A 14,818-nucleotide genomic window follows, 5' to 3' on the forward strand; every position below is an offset into this window, starting at 1 on the left:
AGGAAAATTAACAAGGATATTTAGGACCTGAACTCAGATCTGCATTAAGTGGACCTGATAGATAACTAGAGAACTCTCCACCCCAAAACAACAGAATATACATTCTTCTCATACTTACTCTAAAATCAATCACATAATTGGATGTAAAACACTCCTCAGCAAATACAAAAACTACTGAAATCATAACAGTTTTTCAGACGACAGCACAATTGAATTAGGACTCAAGATTAAGAAATTCACTCAGAACCACACAATTACATGGAAATTGAATAACATGCTCTTGAATAAATCCTGGGTAAATAATGAAATTAAGGCAGAAATCAAGAAGTTCTGTGAAAGGAATAAGAACAAAGCAACAATGTACCAGAATCTCTGGGATGCAGCTAAAGCAGTGTTAAGAAGGAAATTTATAGTACTAAATGCCCACATCAGAAGGCTCAAAAGATCTCAAATCAACATTCTAACATTGAAACTAAAACATCTAGAGAAGCAAGAGCAAACAAATCTAAAAACTAGCAGAAGACAAAAAATAACTAAGAGTGAAATGAAGGAGATAGAGACATAAAGAATCCTTCAAAAAAATCAATGAATCTGGGAGCTGTTTTTTTGGGGGAAAAAAAGTAATAAAATAGATAGACTACTAGATAGACTAAGAAGAAAAGAGAGAAAAATTAAATAGACACAATAAAAAATGATAAAAGGGATATCACCACTGACCTCACAGAAATACAAAATACTGTCAGAGAATACTATAAACACCTCTATGCAAATGAACCAGAAAATTTACCAGAAATGGATAAATTCCTGGACAAATGGATACATTTCTGTTATTCAGTTTATTCCTTGAATAGATCAATAACAAGTTCTGAAATTAAGGCAGTAATAAATAGCTGACCAGCCAATAAAGGCCCAGGACCAGACAGATTAACAGCCTAATTCTACCGAATTATAAAGAGGAGCAGGTACCATTTTTTTCTGAAACAATGCCAAATGGGTGAAAAGGAAGTACTTCTCCCTAACTCATTTTCTGAGGCCAGCATCATCCTGATACCAAATCCTCAATAAAACACTGGCAAACTGAATCCAGCAGCACATCAGAAAGCTTATCCACCACGATCAATGTGGCTTTATTGCCAGAATGCAAGGCTGGTTCAGCATACACAAATCAATAAGCAAAATTCATCACAGAAGCAGAACCAATGACAAAAAACCACATGATTATCTCAATAGATGCAGACAAAGCCTTCGATAAAATTTAACATCCCTTCATGTTAAAAACTCTCAATAAACTAGTTATTGATGGAACATATCTCAAAATAGTAAGAACCATTCATGACAAACCCACAGCCAATATCATACTGAATGGGCAAAAACGGGAAGCATTCCCTTTGAAAACCAGCACAAGACAAGGATGCCCTCTCTCAACACTCATATGAAATATAGTATTGGCCGGGTGCGGTGGCTCAAGCCTGTAATCCCAGCACTTTGGGAGGCCGAGGCGGGTGGATCACGAGGTCAGGAGATCGAGACCATCCTGGCTAACATGGTGAAACCCCGTCTCTACTAAAAATACAAAAAAAAACTAGCCGGGCGTGGTGGCGGGCGCCTGTAGTCCCAGCTACTCGGAGGCTGAGGCGGGAGAATGGCGTGAACCCGGGAGGTAGAGCTTGCAGTGAGCCGAGATCGCGCCACTGCACTCCAGCCTGGGCGACAGAGCGAGACTCCGTCTCAAAGAAATAAAGGATATTCAAATAGGAAGAGAGGAAGTCAAACTGTCTCTGTTTGCAAACAACATTATCCTATATCTAGGAAACCCCATCATCTCAGCCCAAAATCTCCTTAAACTGATAAGCAACTTCAGCAAAGTCTCAGAACACAAAATCAGTGTGACAAAATTAAAAACATTTCTATACACCAACAATAGACAAACAGAGAGACAAGTAATGAATGAACTCCCATTCACAATTGCTACAAAGAGAATAAAATGCCTGGGAATACAGCTAACAAGGGACACGAAGGACCTCTTCAAGGAGAAATATAAACCACTGCTCAAGGAAATAAGAGAGGACACAAACAAATGGAAAAACATTCCATGCCCATGGATAGGAAGAACCAATATAAAAATGGCCATCCTGCCCAAAGTAATTCATGGATTCCATGTTATTCCCATTAAACTACCATTGACATTCTTCACAGAATTAAAAAAACAAACAAACAAAAAACAACTATTTTAAAATTCACATGAAACTGGCCAGGCATGGTGGTTCATGCCTGTAATCCCAACACTTTGCGAGGTTGAGGTGGGTGGATCATCTGAGGTGAGAAGTTTGAGACCAGCCTGGCCAATATAGTAAACCCCATCTCTACTAAAAGTGCAAAAATCAGCTGGGTGCAGTGGCATGCACCTGTAATCCCAGCTACTCAGGAGGGTTAGGCAGGAGAGTCAGGAGAGTCACTTGAACCGAGGAGGTGGAGGTTTCAGTGAGCCAAGATTGTCCCACTGTACTCCAGCCTAGGTGACAAAGTGAGACTCCATCTCAAAATAAATAAACAAAATAAAATAAAATAAAATAAAATTTACATGAAACCAAAAAACCCATATAGCCAAGACAATCCTAAGCAAAAAGAATGCAGTTCAGCTGGAGGCATCATGCTACCCAACTTCAAACTATACTACAATGCTAAAGTATCCAAAACATCATGGTACTGGTACCAAAACAGACACATAGACCAATGGAACAGAATAGAGATCTCAGAAATAAGTCCACACTTCTACAACCATCTGATGTTTGACAAATCTGACAGAAAAAATCAATGGGGAAAGTATTCCCTATTTAATAAGTGGTACTGGGAAAACTGACTAGCCATATGCAGAAAACTGAAACTGGACTCCTTCATTAGATTTTATATAAAAATTAACTTAGGATGAATTAAAGACTTAAATGTAAAATACAAAACCATAAAAACCCTAGAAGAAAATCTAGGCAATACAATTCAAGACATAAGCATGGGCAAAGATTTTATGATGAAATTGCCAAAAGCAATTGCAACAAAAGCAAAAATTGATAAATGGGATCCAATTAAACTAAAGAGCTTCTGTACAGCAAAAAAAAAAAAAAAAAAAAAAAAAAAAACTATCGTCAGTATGAACCAGCAGCCTACAGAATGGGAGAAAATTTTTGCAATCTACCCATCTGACAAATGACTAATATCCAGAATTTACAGGAAACTTAAAAACATTTACAAGAAAAAAACAAACAACTCCATCAAAAATTGGGCAAAGGACATGAACAGACCACTTCTCAAAAGACGACATTTATGGGGCCAACAAACTTGAAAAAAAGCTCGACATCACTTATCATTAGAGAAATGCAAATCAAAACCACAATGACATACCATCTCATGCCAGTAAGAATGGAAATTATTAAAAAGTCAGGAAACAACAGATGCTGGCGAGGCTTTGGAGAAATAGGAATGCTTTTACATTGATGGTGGGAAAGTAAATTAGTTAAACCACTGTGGAAGACAGTGTGGCAATTCCTCAAGGATCTAGAATCAGAAATCTCATTTGACCCAGAAATCCCATTACTGGGTATATACCCAAAGGAATATAAATCATTCTATTATAAAGATACATTCACATGTATGTTTATTACAGCACTATTCACAATAGCAAAGACATGGAATCAACCAAAATGTCCATCACTAATAGACTGGATAAAGAAAATGTGGTACATATACACCATGGTATTCTATGCAACCATAAAAAGGAATGAGATCATGATTTTTGCAAGGACACGGATGAAGCTAGAAGCCATCATCCTCCACAAGCTAACACAGGAAAAGAAAGCCAAACATTGCATGTTTTCACTCACAAGTGGGCGCTGAACAATGAGAACACATGGGCACAGGGAGGGGAACAACATAATACACACCAGGGCCTGTTGTGGGGCAAGATGGAGGGAAAGCATCAGGATAAATAGCTAAGGCATGTGGGCCTTAATACCTAGGTGATGGGTTGATAGGTCCAGCAAACCACCATGGCATACGTTTACATATTTAACAAACCTGCACATTCTGCATATGTATCCTGGAACTTAATAAAATAAAAATAAAATAAAATAAAAAACTATAGTATACTTGTTATTAAATTCTAGCCTCTCCCATTGTTTTTCAGTTTTTATTATTTACTTACAATTTAGAATGAATGCTGAATTCTTTCCTGACTACAAGTCTCCAAATTAAGATTTTTATATTTTTATTCTGTTTTTCTCACTTGGACTTAATGAAATTGCCACTGCCATTTTCCTAAGGCCCTGCAAACTTAAACTCATACTTTGAAATACAGGTGAGAAAAACTTGTCAGATTGCCACTGCCTTCTTTCACTTTAACTGAAGATGCTTTGAGTCTAACATCTGGACACTTCAACTGGCTGCCCTCCAGACTCTAAGGACATGGGTTCTTAGACTGCTCTCAACATTAATCTTCATTTTCTTCTTTTGAAAACCCATCTTCAATGTCATATCCTTAAATGAGACACAGCTGTTTAATGAGACTGGCCCATTCCCAGAAATGGGAGAATGGTTGAATCGGATCCTTTTCCACTCAGCTATTAACTCAGTTTTTCCCTCCACAGCTACCAACTCAGCTTTTAGTGGGTGAAACCTTTCTGAAGATTCCTTTGTCTGCCTAAATTCCAGACCCACCAGAGAGAACAATTTATCTCGCCCCCTCCACATAGTAGCAGAAAAGAGGACCAAGAATATAACCACATCTAAACAGACCCTTTGCAAAATAATGGCTATCTCTAAGAATCATTTAATTCCAAAGAAACCTATCAAGAATTTGTTTCCTGATCTAATCATTCCCCCAAGTAATCATTTATTGCCCCTCAATAGAATTCCTCTTCTCCCTCCTCCCATAATCTGTTTTACCAGAATCTAAGCCCACCTTTTTTCTATAATCTCAAGATGGTATGTAAGTGTAGGTACCTTATTGTGGGGAGGTCTTCATTCTGAAGGTTCTCATGTATAAATGTTAAATAAATTTGTACGCCCTTTTTCCCATTAATTAATGTGCCTCATGTCGATTTTTCAGTGAGTCTTTAAGGGAGCAAAGAACTTGGCCCTCACAACATCAAGATTCTGTTTCCCAGAAGGGACAATACCGGTAAGCAGCCATCATATCAGAATTTTGTTACTTTAATAAGGTATTTTTTTTCTCAACTGGTCTAGTAAAGACAAGTTATTTACTCTGAGGACTAAACGCTGATTATTTAATCTTGCCCAAATTCTTATCTAAAGGGTCTAGGGAGTCATGCCCTACAAATCATAAATCCTCATTAGATGGGTTATATTTAACCATGTATATTGTGACTTACTTTCCAGCCTGACTCTGGCATAACATTACAAGACAAGCAATAAGATCAAAATATTTAACCCCAAAACATGGTTTTTTGTTTTGTTTGTTTTGTTTTGTTTTTTCCATATTCTGAAATGACCCTGCAAAGCTATTCTTGGTGGGGGAAAATTTGCATCTGTAAAGAATCTCTATTAATACAGCTAGATCTTTTTCTTCCAGACCCTCCCAATCCTAAAGAGATTAACTAAGATCTGAATAGGAAATATTTGTCATCTATTGTCTCTAACGGAAGCCGCTATAAGACTTCAAAAGAACTTTGGTTTCCATAGTCTTTATCTTAACCTGAGCATTCCCTTTCTATCAAACCCAGGTCTTGGGACAAACTCAACCAATTTGTCAATCAGAAAATGTTTAAATTTACCTATAGCCTGGGAGCCCTCACTTTGAGTTGTCCCACGTTTCTGGACCAAATCAATGTATTTCTTAAATGTTTGATTGATGTATCATGCTTCTCTGAAATGTATAAAACCAAGCTGCACCCCAACCACCTTGGGCACATGTTCTCAGGACCTCCTGATGGCTATGTCACAGGCCATGGCCACTCATATTTGGTTCAGAATACATCTCTTTAAATATTTTAGAGTTCATCGCTTTTCATCAACAACTCCTAACACCCAGCTGAAATCACCTTACAGAGAAAAGACTTTTGAAGGACATGAAGAAAAAGGGGGCATGTGGGATGTTAAGTGCCAGATGAAATTTAAACAACTAAAATATAGGTGAGGCCAAAAGAGCATGAGGGTAAACAAGAACAGTAAAAGAAAAAAAGGAGGAAACCAAAACAAACTTGCAAATTTTGAAAACTTGCTGAGGATTCAAATAACTTTAACCCTGTAATTTGGTTGGATTGCTTTAAAATATGCTTTAAAAATATTACCACTGTCAGAGACTAGAATATGCCACTTCAAAATATGACTGTAAGAGACCAGAATATGCCACCCCAAAATATGACTGTAGGAGGCCAGAATATGCCACCTCAAATATGCCTCTTTGGCATAAGGATTACTTTGAGCTGATTATTTTGAGAAACAGCAGACACAGGAAAAGCTCTAAAAACAGAGTAGAAGTTACCCTTTTATAAGGAAAATTTACATTTATAAAGAAAATCTCCATTTGTAATGGTGTCTCCTTCTCTGTACCAGGAAAATCAGGATGACTGTAAATCACAAGAGAGTCTCGTCTATGGAGAAAGTACTGACTTTCATCTACATAGCAAAACTTATTATTGTCTAATGTGCTTTTCTTGGTCTCCTCCCTGTAATTGACTTTGCCAACACCCTTCTTCCTTTGGTTTAGCTAAAGGTGATATTTAGCCTGAATCTAAGCCACCACTCTGAATTACACATTGCTCTGGGTGTCTCCCATGTATGTATGAAATACAAATATTAATAAACTTGTTTGTTTTGCTCCTGTCAATTTGTCTTTTATTACAAGGACCCTAGCCAAGAACTTATCATGGTAGAGATAAAATTATTTTTTCCTTACATAATTTATATTTTAATATGTACCACTAGCTGGCTGCAGGATCAATTTCTTCCAGTTTCCACACTAAATTCCCCGTCTGCATGGGGAAAAAAAATTGTTTTAAAGTTCAGTATTAATTTTCTCATTGTGTTGTTGTAGGAGTTATTAAGAAATTATTTTAGGCAGATAGACAGGAAAACGGCGACTTGGAAAGTTTTTATTTCCTTGAAAGCAGCTTCAGAAACATTTCTTGTCTTGCAGGAAAGCCCAGGGTCTTAGAGCTGGGCAGGCAACCTTTGATATACAAATACAGGCCATTAGAAATTGGGTTCACCCAAACCTGCAAATTCCTGCCGTCTTCTTCCTTGCCCCCACCTATCCCCACGCGTGTAGAACATCATGGTGCCCTGCATTTGCATATTAAAAGCTAGGGTGAGAGGGCCGTTTTTTTGTTTTTTTGTTTTTTGTTTTTTGTTTTTTTTTTTGCGGGCTATGTGAGTGACGTGCCTGGTCAAACCAATCCCCTGAGTCCTATGCAAATCAGACACCACCTCCTCCCCTCTCCTCCTACAAGCAGCCACTTTTCTGCTGCACAAGGGATTTCCTCTCTTGGCTTTGGAGCCCCCCTCCCTGTGTCTCTGTATGAGGGAGCTTCTTCCTTCTTACTTCTTACTTGCCTATTAAACTCTCTGCTCCGTAAAACACTCCACGTGTGTCCGTGTCATTTTATCTAACTCCACTGGAGACAAAGAACCCTGATGATCCTCCACTCATCGGACCCCTATCAGTGTGTACTCTATTTTGAACTCAAATTACAAACACACTGCTTCTTTTTTAAAAGCAAATTACATAAGACATTAGAAGTCAGTTCATGAGTTCACCAGTCTCTCAACCTTTATGAGACTTCCCACCTTTGGAGTATGAACGCCCCTCACCATGTAACTGCCCAATGCGTTCAGCTTGCCCACTGGCCAACTGAGTAATAGAGAAAGAGTAATTCATGCAGAGCCAGCTGTGTGGGAGACTGGGGTTTTATTATTACTCAAATCAGTCTCCTCGAGCATTTGGGAATCAGAGTTTTTAAGGACAACTTGGTGAGTTGGGGGAGCCAGTGAGCCGGGAGTGCTGATTGGTCAGGTAGGAGGTGAAATCATAGGGAACTGAAGCTGTTCTCTTGCACTGAGTCAGTTCCTGGGTGGGGGGCCACAAGATCAGATGTGCCAGTTTACCCATCTGGGTGGTGCCAGCTGATCCATCAAGTGCAGGAAAATATCTCAAGCACTGACCTTAGGAACAGTTTAGGGAGGGTCAGAATCTTCTATCTTCCAGGTGCATGACTTCTAAACCATAATTTCTAATCTTGTGGCTAATCTGTTAGTCCTACAAAGGCATTCTAGTCCCTGGGCAAGAAGGAGACTTGTTTTAGGAAAGGGTTGTTACTGTCTTTGTTTTAAACTATAAACTAAGTTCCTCCCAAAGTTAGCCAGTCTATGCCCAGGAAATAACAAGGACAGCTTAAAGGTTAGAAGTAAGATGGAGTCAGTTAGTTTAGATCTCTTTCACTGTCTCAGTCCTAATTTTGCAAAGGTGGTTGCACCCAGTTGAAATTAAAGGTCTTCTACTTCAAAGTACTTGAGTCTCTTTTCTGAACTTCTCACTTTGATTGACATTTTGTGCTTGAAAATCCCAAATAACTAGTAGAAGTAAACTATCTATAAACAAATGAAAGACTGATCTTGGATCAAGCAATAGATGAAAGAGATAAGCTGTAAAACTGGAATGGCTTACAAAGAGAAGGCAAGCATTTATGATCAGAGAACGTTGTGACACTATAAGAAGTTAATGAGAACTCCTTAAAAGATGTAAAAATAACTGTCCCTACAAACCAAGGAAGATAAGACGCCTAAGCAGGTGGCAAAGATTCTTTATTCTTACTTAATTCTCCATTTAGGTAATATGCTGAGTGGAGGATTTTGCCACATGTCCATCTGTACAAGGATTATTAAAGGGATATATCAGTTAAAAGAAAAAACAAAGGCTGTACTTGAGCTCTCTATCTCACACTGTAAAAATTAAAACTTTATAAAATTTAATCTTTTTAAAAAGGGAGCCAGCCTGTGAGAGGAATGAAAGCACAGCCACCTTTTCCTTTTATTTTAGTTCATCTTATTTTTATTTTATTTTTATTTTTTGTAATTTAACAGCAAGATGGGCAGCTGGACTTAATGAGCAATGGAAGCTCATCTCTAGCAACAAAAATTCCCTCTTCCTTCCAGATTAAAATTGAGAGACCTGAAGCTTTTGCTATTTAATCGAATTGTTGGTTTCGTGGAGATAATCAATGTTGTCAATAAGAAGTATCTAACACATGGCCATGACAGAGTAAACAATACATAAGGGAGTAAATTACATTTCACTCGAAATGCTCAGATTCTGCTATTGCACTTTTGTTTTTTATCTTGTAAAACTGTTTGTGTATACTGCTGGCAGAGTACAAATCATGATAAATCTTTCTCTATTAAATACACCTAGAGTTCCAGGACTTTGCATTTTCCTATCTGGAAATAGACTCCCTGGTTCCCCCTCCTTTCTCTTACCCCCTCCCCCATCTTGAATGCAATATCTTACCACCCTAGCATTTAACACTTCTGAAAGATGAATTATACCAGTATCTCCTTCAGTCAGCAAAAATATCCAGGCTATGTAACTAGAGAAACACGCAGCTTTTACAAATGCCTGTCATCATATTTAGCACAAAGAGGTAACAATCTTCTTAAATAATACCTTTACATTTCTCTTTCTGTGACCTATGGACTTGAGGTGTAAGTAGTTTGCAGCTGAAGACTGTTAATTATCATCCTTGGCAATCATTTGCATTTATATAGCACCTTTTATAGGAGCAAATCAAATCATTAAAGCTATTATACTAATGAATGCAAGGCGGTAAGTGTCATTACTTCCATGTATGTGGTGATTCAGTGAGGGTCTCAGAGGAGCCAAGAGAGGAGCCAGTTAAGTTCAGGTCACCCAGGTACCTTCCCAGACTCAAATGGTTCCCATGGAGCTCAAGGACCTTGAGAAAAGTTCTCCCAAACTGATGAGGTCATTTCTGAGCCTAATATAATAAGAAAATTATTTTCTAAAATTGTGGAGAGGCTCTGATTTTACATTTGTGACAGATAAACCCTGTGTATCAACCTGCATCTGGAGGAGTCCAGCAGTCTTTTCTTGTAAATATATATCTTCATCAAAAAATCCACCAATTCCATCAGAGGTGTGTTGTTCCTGATACTGAGGGACGAGACATTTTGCTTAATCATGCCCATCAAATTGAGTCTTTGAAAGGTTTTAGAACTGTAGGCTCTCAAGATTAAAACTGACGTTGAGATTATCTGCTTTGATCCCTTCTGAATTTCCTCTATGGCAGTCTACCAAGAGGTCCACTAGCTTATATTTAATTCCAGATATACAGCCAAACAATCACTAATGAGAGAAATTCTGGGCGATAAGACAGGTAAGAGAAAAAAGTCTCTTATTTATTCAGCAGCTTTTAATCGATACTTATAAAACTTTACATAATACCTTGCCAGTGCCACAGCCTGAGGATACAGCAAAAAACAAGAGAAATACAGTTCCTACGCTCAGGAACCTTTGCCAAATCCCTCTTTACCATGCTGTTAGGATTCCAAAACAGGTTGAGGAAGAATGGCATCTGCCTTCCCTGAGCACTACGCCTGAGAGGCTGTAAAAGTCTGTTGGACTATCTTTTTACTTCTGCTCAGCCTTGTGCTTGCCTATGATAAACTGTTTCTGAATTCAGTAATTATTTTGGGGGCTGTTTATAAATACCGTGTGTAACAGAATTTTCTCCTTTCTTATAGGAAGAATACTGGTTCACATATTTTTCCCATTGCCCCGAGCATGGTGCCACCAGCAGACAGATTTTCTCAAAGTCAAAAATTGAAGCCTTGAAGTAACTAATAGCAAAGAAACATAACAACATTTACATTCTCAGTCTAGTAAATTTTTTGTTTCTGTTCTTTTCTTTCTTTCTTCTTATTGGGTTGGAGGTTGGTGGGAGTGGGTCAGACTATTGGATCTCCAACTAACCTTGGGAATTGGAATGAGATAATGCACACTCCCACACCAACATTTTTATTACACCCTTCCCCAGGCATTTCTTGGAGGCTCAGTGGCATTTCCCAAGCAATCGAAAACAATTGAATGATTATTGTTCTGGTCCTGTGCTACTTTACTAACTGTCACATTAAGATGACAGATGCTTTCTTATTTATCCCAGGGCAATTTCTTTCTAACAACTCAATAGAATTGTCTGAAAGATGAGATGGCAAGGTCACAAGGACAGGTGGAGAGGCTGGCTATTCAGGTAGGGTCTAATGGAGTCTCCAGGACTCAGGGTTTGGTCTTGCCAGACCTCAGATCACAATACTACAAATATGGCATCTTGGCATGTTGAGCATCTTAAGCAGAAGGAAATCAAGAAATCCACAGTAGCAGCAAGGTTGTCACTCTGACCTTCTGCCTTTATGTCCTGAAGCAGGTCATAAAAGAAGTCTCTGACTATCTCTGCTGAAAGTAAGTCAGAGACCCTCGTTCCAGAGGGTCTTTACTCTTCATCTAGAAACCAAGAAGAATCTGAAAAAACAGGCCTTGGTAAGTTCCCTCCAGCTTATTATAATTAGATCCTACTCTTTGTCTTACAATCACACTTCTGCACGACTATCCATAAAAATAGGGTTTTCCATGGATCTTTGGGTCTTTATTTCTGAATGCTTCTATGTTGTATAAAACTACTAAATAAAGTTATGTATTTTTCTAATTAATCTGCCTTTTGTTATAGAGGTGTCAGCCATGAACCTTGCAATGGGTGAGGAGAAAAATATATTATTTCTTTCTCTCCTACAGTCTTCAACTTTAAATAATTGTATTATTTATTTATTTTTTATTTTTTATTTTTTGGCATAGCCAGAGTTCACTGGGGCCTTGGGACTAACCTTGTTAGCCATTTCATAAGACATCAAAATATAAGTCGAATTTCTAAGCAGTAATTTTCAAAGGGAAATACAGCTTTTGCTGGTTAGAATACTTATGTCTAAGATTTTAAGTGACCTATTTGCTAGTGTCAGTGTGAACTGAAAGATAAATATTAGTCAAAGGACTTGACTATAAAAACACATGTAATATACTAAGAATAAAATAGAACAGAGCTAATGGAGTGAACTATAGAGTTAGAAATCAGCAGTTTAAATCTCAGCATCACCAGTTGCTAACTATGAAATTAATTACTTTGCATCTCAATTGGTTTATCAGCAAAATTAGTGTAAGAACAGTTCCTAATTCGCGTGTTGTGAGAAACAAATGAACACAGAACACAGCTCTGAGTAAGCATTCAATATATATTTGATATGTTTCTGAAATCACAGTAAAAAGATTTGCACAATCTAAAACCATATTTCATCCAAAGTCTGATGAACTCTCTGAGATCACACTGGAATTTACTGCACTGATACTTCATAACTGCAGTTTACCACATTCACATTCTTCTCCTTTGGGTAGCTTTATCTAAGTTTTCCCAGAGTCTTACCATTTCTCACCATACCCCAGGCAAACTTTTCATTATTCTAAGACTCAGGATTTTTCTTTTCTTTTTTTTTTTTTTTTTTTTGAGACAGAGTCTCGCTCTGTCACCCAGGCTGGAGTGCAGTGGCCGCATCTCTGCTCACTGCAAGCTCCGCCTCCCGGATTTACACCATTCTCCTGCCTCAGCCTCCCAAGAAGCTGGGACTACAGGCGCCCGCCACCTCGCCCGGCTAGTTTGGTTTTTTTGTTTGTTTTGTTTTGTTTTGTTTTGTTTTTTAGTAGAGACAGGGTTTTACTGTGTTAGCCAGGACAGTCTCTCTCGATCTCCTGACCTCGTGATCCACCCGTCTCGGCCTCCCAAAGTGCTGGGATTACAGGCCTGAGCCATCGCACCCGGCCAGCATTTTTCTTAAGCCTCCTCCTGGTGATGACTCTTGTCTTCATTATTGGTTTGAGATGTTGTCAAGTTTTCTTCACCATGTATTTCCAAACCACCACTTAGAGTGAGACTTTTCTTAGAGATGGACAGTCTATTGATTAATGAGTGATTTCTACTAGGTTCAATTTAAAGCTAGATTTAAAGAGAGCACTTGGGTATGTAAAACCCCTATGTGTTTATTAGAACTAGAATGTTCTAGAGCTGGGCTCTCCAATAAGATAGTCACTTATTCCACTTGGCTGCTGAACATTAATCCATATTGAGAGTGTTGTAAGTGTAAAATGCACCCCAGGTTTCAGACTTTAGTAAAAGAACAAAATGTAAACAATATCGTAAATAAATGTTAGTATTAATTACATGTTAAAATAGACTATTGTTGATTTTTTGGGTTAAACAAATACATAAATGATCAACTTCACTTGTTCCTTTTTACTTTTTATTTATTCTTATTTGTTTATTTATTTATGTTTTGGTGGGGAAAGGAGTCTTGCTCTGTCACTAGGCTGGAGTGCAGTGGCAGGATCTTGGCTCACTGCATCCTCTGACTCCCTGGTTCAAGCGATTCTCCTGCCTCAGCCTTCCGAGTAGCTGGGATTATAGGCATGTGCCACCATGCTCAGCTAATTTTTGTATTTTTATTAGAGACAGGGTTTCACCATGTTGGCCAGGCTGGTCTCAAACTCCTGACCTTGTGATCTGCCTGCTTTGGCCTCCCAAAGTGCTGGAATTACAGGCGTGAGCCACCATGCCTGGCCCCTTTTTACTTTTTAAATGTTGATTATTAGAAAATTTACAACTACATATGTGACTCACGTTATGTTTCTATGGGACAAAACTAGTTTAGCAAGATAAATGAATTTCTACAAGGTGTTTAATATAACTTTCCTTAATTGAACATTTAATATGCACACTAGAACCTAGCATTTTTACTTTTAGGAGTAATTCTGATATAATCAAAACAAATGAACAATGATGTTTATCATAATACTATTTTGCAAACAACCTAAAATATTCATCCACAAGGAAATGATAGGCTACGTTAGTATACATCCACCCTAAGGAATGCCTTGCAGCCCTTTAAACTGAACATATCAATTACTATTTCTTTTAGTTAGCAACCACTGCTTTCACTGCCCAGCTTCCATTCCCCCAAACCCCAATTTCTTCAGAAAAATTACCCTAATTTTCTCTGGAAAATCATTCATTCATATTCTCAGTCTTTACTCTCTGAGCTGGTCCTACCTTTAAGATGAAGAAGGCAGGTAATCCAAGTTTGGCCAATTTGTGTCTTTATCCTCCAGCCTCGGTAATTGGTTCAAGAGTGGGCACTTGCTTGAAGTCAGTTCAGAGCAAATTTGGACTTTTAAAGAACTGGACTTGAAGGTAAGAAGATCATTATAAGCCTGTTGATATTTGTAGCCAGTTGTCCTCTTCTCAGTGACTACCCATATGTGAAGTCAGTCCAATTGTTACAATGTTACCAATGTACCACAATGTAGCAGTCTTTCATTGTGATGTGTCACCTGGAGTTCTTTGTCTCACAACAAAGAGAATTAAGGAATGTAGACACGAAGGGTGAGGTTTGAGTGAAAGTTCACTAAGTGAAAGAAGAAAGCTCTCTGCAACAGAAAAGGGGACCAAACGGGTTGCTGTTTTTATAGTGGAATGCAAAGACTTTTGTAAGAAACTGATGAGGGCTGGATGTCTAATTTGCATAAGGCACAAATTTTTGGTAGCTCCATCCCCATCACCCTAGTGCATATGTGGGCCCTTAGCTTGAGTTACTCCATACTGCTTTGTTCCCCTTACTGCACATGTGTTAGAGGATGGAATTTTTCATTGTAGGCATGCCTGGGCAAGTCACCTGTGTAGCCTTTCTTATCTGTGCTGCA

The 14,818-nt window shown here is 38.3% G+C and overlaps 1 long non-coding RNA gene across 1 annotated transcript in view; it reads right to left on the reverse strand.

The window, feature by feature from the left end:
* LOC114678234 (uncharacterized) overlaps positions 1-14,318 on the reverse strand; it is a 118,242-nt gene extending 103,924 nt beyond the window's left edge. Inside the window, exon 1 of the long non-coding RNA XR_003729523.2 lies at positions 14,169-14,318. This is a non-coding gene — a long non-coding RNA (uncharacterized LOC114678234). The remainder of the gene's footprint in view (positions 1-14,168) is intronic.
* Positions 14,319-14,818: the final 500 nt, after the last annotated feature.

The sequence above is a fragment of the Macaca mulatta genome, chromosome 1 (genome assembly GCF_049350105.2).
Source record: "Macaca mulatta isolate MMU2019108-1 chromosome 1, T2T-MMU8v2.0, whole genome shotgun sequence".
Taxonomy (NCBI): Eukaryota; Metazoa; Chordata; class Mammalia; order Primates; family Cercopithecidae; genus Macaca; species Macaca mulatta.